General features: G+C 31.1%; 1 long non-coding RNA gene across 1 annotated transcript; it reads left to right on the top strand.

Moving 5' to 3' along the window:
- Nucleotides 1-382: 382 nt before the first annotated feature.
- LOC132741301 (uncharacterized) lies at nucleotides 383-4,954 on the top strand. The gene is made up of 3 exons (XR_009627267.1): nucleotides 383-790; nucleotides 4,293-4,405; nucleotides 4,923-4,954. It is a non-coding gene; the product is annotated as an uncharacterized LOC132741301 (long non-coding RNA).
- The last annotated feature ends 560 nt before the right edge of the window (nucleotides 4,955-5,514 follow it).

Below are 5,514 nucleotides of genomic sequence, written 5' to 3'. Positions count from 1 at the left end.
TCAAATAATAAAAAGAATCAGTTGATAAAATACAAGGCCTGATGAAAACCAAAGGCCTGATGACATTTTCTAAAACCATTTCATTAATAATTTTATCGATAACATTTTTTTAAAGTGTTGTATATATATTTATTTGTTTCAGTTCTATAAAGTTTAGTTCTCTTGTTTTTTGTTAATAAAGTTATTTATTGAATGATTTGTTATTGTAATTTGAACCTACAAGCCAATCAGGTTTAGAAAACATTGCTGAACGACAGACTTCCAGGGTTGACTGAGGTTGATCCAGCTCGCAATTAGCTTAAAATAGTTTTCATTTACTATCAGTTCCGTCAGATCTGTAAACACAATGAATACCCCAGTACTTTCAGTACTTTGATTTTTACAATAGTTTCGTCTTACAATTGGTCTGGGATTTATGTGTTGATCATGGTCATGTAAATACATCATTAAATAAAGAGAGAGACGCTTGTTTTTGGTTGAGTCCATTATGTTTTATTTAGGGGTGAAATGTAAAACCTTTATTTACAATTTATATAACATTTAATGTTTTCGGTAATTTTAAGATTTGTGTTAATTCTGGAATTGTTTCAACATATTTTTTCGGGGATTAAATTGTGATTAAAACAATTAAAGTCAGAACTGCAATGGAAATAACTTAGTCCACACCTATGTTGATTTGATCACGTGACAATGTAAGCCAATGAAAAAACATCAACAAACAGGCAGCCATTAAGGAAGAGAGAGGGTTTATTTCAGAGCGATAATTTAAATGTACTAGCAAGTTTAAACTGTAAGTATTGATTTTTTATGCTTTATTTATATTGTAGATTAGTGTTTATTTAATGATCTGCTTGATTTCCCATTGTCAGTTCGTGTTAGCTATGATTTAGAATGTCTAGGTGACCTAATTACAAGCTGGCTTGCAGAACAAAGGACTTTTTGGCGGGAAGAAATGGTTGGTTTGTTATTGTTTGTATATATCTGTCTTTGTTCTATTTGCTTATGTTTTATATTGTTGTCTGCTGTGAAGGTTGTATATTTTTCATAAAGTGATTAAAAGTAGTAAATAGTTTGTGCATTTAGCCTACGTAGCGCCACGGGCAAATTATATAAATCCGTGGTATCGCCTTCTATCGGTCATATGGTTGTTTGAACGTTGGTTTTTAGTCGATTTTGTAATTTTTTCTTTTCTTCTGGAATGTTTGACGGTCATGTGGCTGGTGAAAATGCCTATCAGGCTTATGGCATAGGAAATCACAATACCAGGGAAAATATAAAGATATTTCTTTTGAACTTGGACTCTTTGTTATATGACATAAACAGAAAGGAAAATAATTGGTTACTGTCACTTGATAAAAAGATTGTTGTTGTTTATTATGTAAAAAAATGCCTGTATCAATTGTTTATATAGAGTGTAAAAAAAAACATAGTAGATTCTCTTTAATACTATGCCTGTATTAGTTCTGGCTTCCAAAACTTTATAAGCCGCTCTTTAACATTTTTGTTTTTCATCTGATGCGGCATGTCATAGTATATAAACTGGTACGCTGAAGACCTTAAGCTATGCCTGTATCAATTGTTTATATAGAGTCTATATAAACAATTGATACAGGCATAGTATTAAAGAGAATCTACTATGTTTTTTTTTACATAATAAACAACAACAATCTTTTTTCATTCTTTATTCATCACTCAATATAAAACCTAAAAACTGTCCTCATAAATCCTGTCGTTGAAGTTATTGGATTGTGGGTGCATAATCTCAGTAGTTGGGAAGTAGTCATTACATCAACCAGGCGTCAAATGAAGCTTTAATGTTTTTTTTTTTTAAATATTTTTTTTCTCAAAACTTACTGAATTAATCCAATAACGAACAAATCATTATCAAAATAGGTATAATAAATAGACATACTTCTTCAATGTATTCTATTCATTAATGAAATTTTGTGTCATAATTTGATTACAACAAACATATTGATGATAAAACCACTTTATATACATGAACCATGCCTACTATGCCTTTAATTATAAAATAAGATTGACGAAACCTCTTTCGCACCTTTTCATAATGTTAGTCCGCCGAAACAGTAGTTTGACGAAACCACCAAAATTCATATAAATCCATGGTAGCACTTTCTCTCAGGCCTAATTTTTGTTGGAACGGTGGTTTTTTGTCGATTTAGTAATTTTCTCTACTCTAAGTACTGGCATGTGTGGCGGACATGGTAAGGTGCCTGAATGTTGACATGGTCATTATAAATATTCAAGGTTTATTCGCCTGTGATTTTCATGGCCTTTGTGGTTTTTTTTGCCGCAAAGGATCAACTCGGCCTTCTATTAGAAACCTATTTCGGTATGGATTGTTAACATTGTTATGAAAAAAATTTAGGAGTGTATTACTATAGAAGTATTCAAAGGTATAATCGCATGGCCAACAGAAATTGAAAAAGTTGGCAGTGAACACGTACGTGTTGTTTGAAATAATCTTTGTTAGGAAGAGATGTTGCGACAATAAATGTTGAATATTGGTCTTTAACTAGAATTTTTATGACAATAATGGTACTTGTTTTTTGCACTGTTCCTTGAAATTATCTTTGTTAAGAAGAGATGTTCAAGTTGAGACAATAGATGTTGAATAGTTATCTTTAAATTGAATCTTTATGGAAATAAATGTAATTGTTGTTTACACTGTTTGTTCCTTGGCGGCCAATGCAGTTTGAACAGGTACGTCCTGCAAAGAGCAGATGAAGTGGGCTAAGGAAATTGGCATTCTATAAGGAAATAATTCTGAATTTACGACAAATGTACCCCTGTATGCTATAAATATATGCAAGGAATGCATTGCTTTCTTCACAGTTAATACACATTTGATCTAATTATGCACATGGGAAATCAATGTCAACAAACTTGTTTTGATGCACAGTACAAATTTATTTCTTTTACAATTCAGGGGGTTTTTTTTACGGAAAGGGGAAGATGCTGGGTGCTGGTAGGGAGGGGAAAGATATGTGAAAAATGTCGATTTGGGGAAAATTATGAGGTTAATAATTCTATAATATATCTTTTTTCCCCTGAAAAACTTTATCATCATGCAAAAAAAACTTTGTGGTGTAACATCTCATTATGTATGGTGGTGAATGGTTTTTATACTTCCATTATTGTATGAAATTTAATGCGGCATACTATAGGTGTAATAGTGTATCTGTGACACACTTCAACTCCATACAAGTCATTTTCAATGCAAAATATATTACTTTCATAAAAATAACCAAGAAAATGGCAATATTTTGTTAGCAACTGATTTGCAGAAATAGTACCGTTCAGTACAGGATATAGCTAAGAAAAAAATGGCAACCTCATTGTTGAGATTTTGCTTGCAGTTTCCGGCATTTTTTTTTGGTTATTTTTGGCTGCAATTGGTGGGTTATCCTTGATAAAACTCAGAAAGTTAATATTTTAAACCATAATAATATTTTATTTGATTTAGTTCAATAGGAAAAATTAATGTTTCAGGAAATATCACTCATGTGGTTATATATACTTGGTTTTTATTGCATACAGTATCGCTTAACAATGGTATTTCTGTTTATGTCCACCTTCAAATTTGATGATTCTTTTGAGGGAATTTTTCAGTGTTGTACTGGGGATTTATCGGTCATGGATTGGGAATTACTTGTCTATTTTCTATTGGGAGCGTTGCCTTTTTACCAGTATCAGTTGTATAGGGGAAAACCACTGCAACAGAATTGTGCACACTATGAACTGTCATGACAAATTCCTAATGAGAAGCCCAAATTACTTCCCTTTTATGCTAGAGTTGCATTTCCTTATTAGTTTTTGGGTATATTTTTTTGTTCCTATTTAATGAAAAGAACAAAACTATTTGTTAAACATTTGACATTTTGGTTAAGAATTTATTTAAGAACTAATGCTAGAGGGAGCAGATTTTTTTGGGAAAAATAAATAATTATCTTCAGTCGGTAGCAGTATAGTCAGTGACATCGGCGCATGGAGTGCCTGTGACTTTTTGTAGGGGAAAAGATAGGGCAATAAATTAGAAAAGGGGGGAACCTGAAATCAGATTTAAACATGTGAAAATGGTATTTACCTTCATATTTGTGGAAGAAGAAATTATTTCAATTTGATTTGCCATGCATACTATTGTGGGGAAATGCTTTTTCCTTGATTAAAGGAAAATGTTACAAAAGTTGGGTTGAAAATAGACACATGTTATTTTATATAAAGGACGTTTGAGTGGTTAAGATTTAATAGATTGTTTTATCCTTTTTTAGGCATTATGTGCTTGTGAAGTTTAAAAGTTAAGTGTAGATGTGTTTATGGAGTTCAAGTATTGGTATTGGCACAACTAAGGCGTTGGGAGGCACAGATATAGCGAAGTGTTCATGTAAGTAATTTGTTTTCTTTGTGGAAATCATGGGTTTGGTTGGAGCTGCTATCAACATTTGTAGTGCTTGTGCATGTGTGTGCTTTTGTTGTTGATGAATACTTTTTCTTATTAAAAAAAAAGAAATTATGCATTTGCCTTAATATTTGGCAAGAAATTGTTACTGAATTTTTTATGTGCATTTGTTTTTCTAAAAAAATTTAAAGTTGAAGAAAGAAAATTTGGTGTGCATAAAAAACATCCAACGGTCTGTTAAAGATATAGTTGATGGTTGCTCGAAACAATAAATGTAAAATCTTAAGTTTCTATTTTTTACAAATTTTGGGCAGCAAAGTTTATTGTAAATAAGCATGTCTGGAAACACAAAAGCCTTTAAGCAAGGTATATGCTTATCTTTTTAGGTTGAAAAGTAATTGCATCAAATACTGGTAGTAGGCATGTGTAGTGTTGTGTTCCTGTGACAGTCCCTTTATTTATCATTGTTTGCCTTCATTATTGTTCTTTTCCCCCTTTTTAGGTTTGGCTTTGTGGAGTTGAAGAGTCGATATTAGGGTTTCATAATCGGACAAAAATCATAATCGATCATCGGTAATAATCGGTCAGCCCTTTTCGATCAATCATCGATTATATAATCGAAACCATTTACAATAACAAAACAACATGGTTTAATAAAGAAGAGTTTTATTTATAATATTAAATTTTCTATTATATATTACTGTATTAATATTTTATATATAGTGCAAAAATACACTCATTTACTGAAGTATTTTGCTAAGAAACACAAATAATATCAACATTTATAATTTGTAACCACTAGTTACCAAGCAATAATTTTCATCAAAATGATTGTTTCTTCTCAAAAATGATACCCTACCACCCTCATTTTTTACACATGTTTTTATGATTAATTTTATGTTTTAACATGTATTATGATTATATACAAGATGTATATGACAAATAAATTATATCTACAGTTTCTACCTTATTCTTAACTTCTTAAGTATTCTCAAAACTTGTTTATGTTAACAAAGAGACTGTGCAGCAATTGTTTATATTTCTACATTAAATTTGAGCATATTACATCTAACAAAGGTAATGCATTACACTGT

This window comes from Ruditapes philippinarum, unplaced genomic scaffold (assembly GCF_026571515.1).
Source record: "Ruditapes philippinarum isolate M1 unplaced genomic scaffold, ASM2657151v2 ctg22664_1_1_1_1, whole genome shotgun sequence".
NCBI classification, from domain to species: domain Eukaryota; kingdom Metazoa; phylum Mollusca; class Bivalvia; order Venerida; family Veneridae; genus Ruditapes; species Ruditapes philippinarum.
Note: the sequence above shows the minus strand (reverse complement) of the source record. Positions and strands in the feature narration are given on the sequence as shown.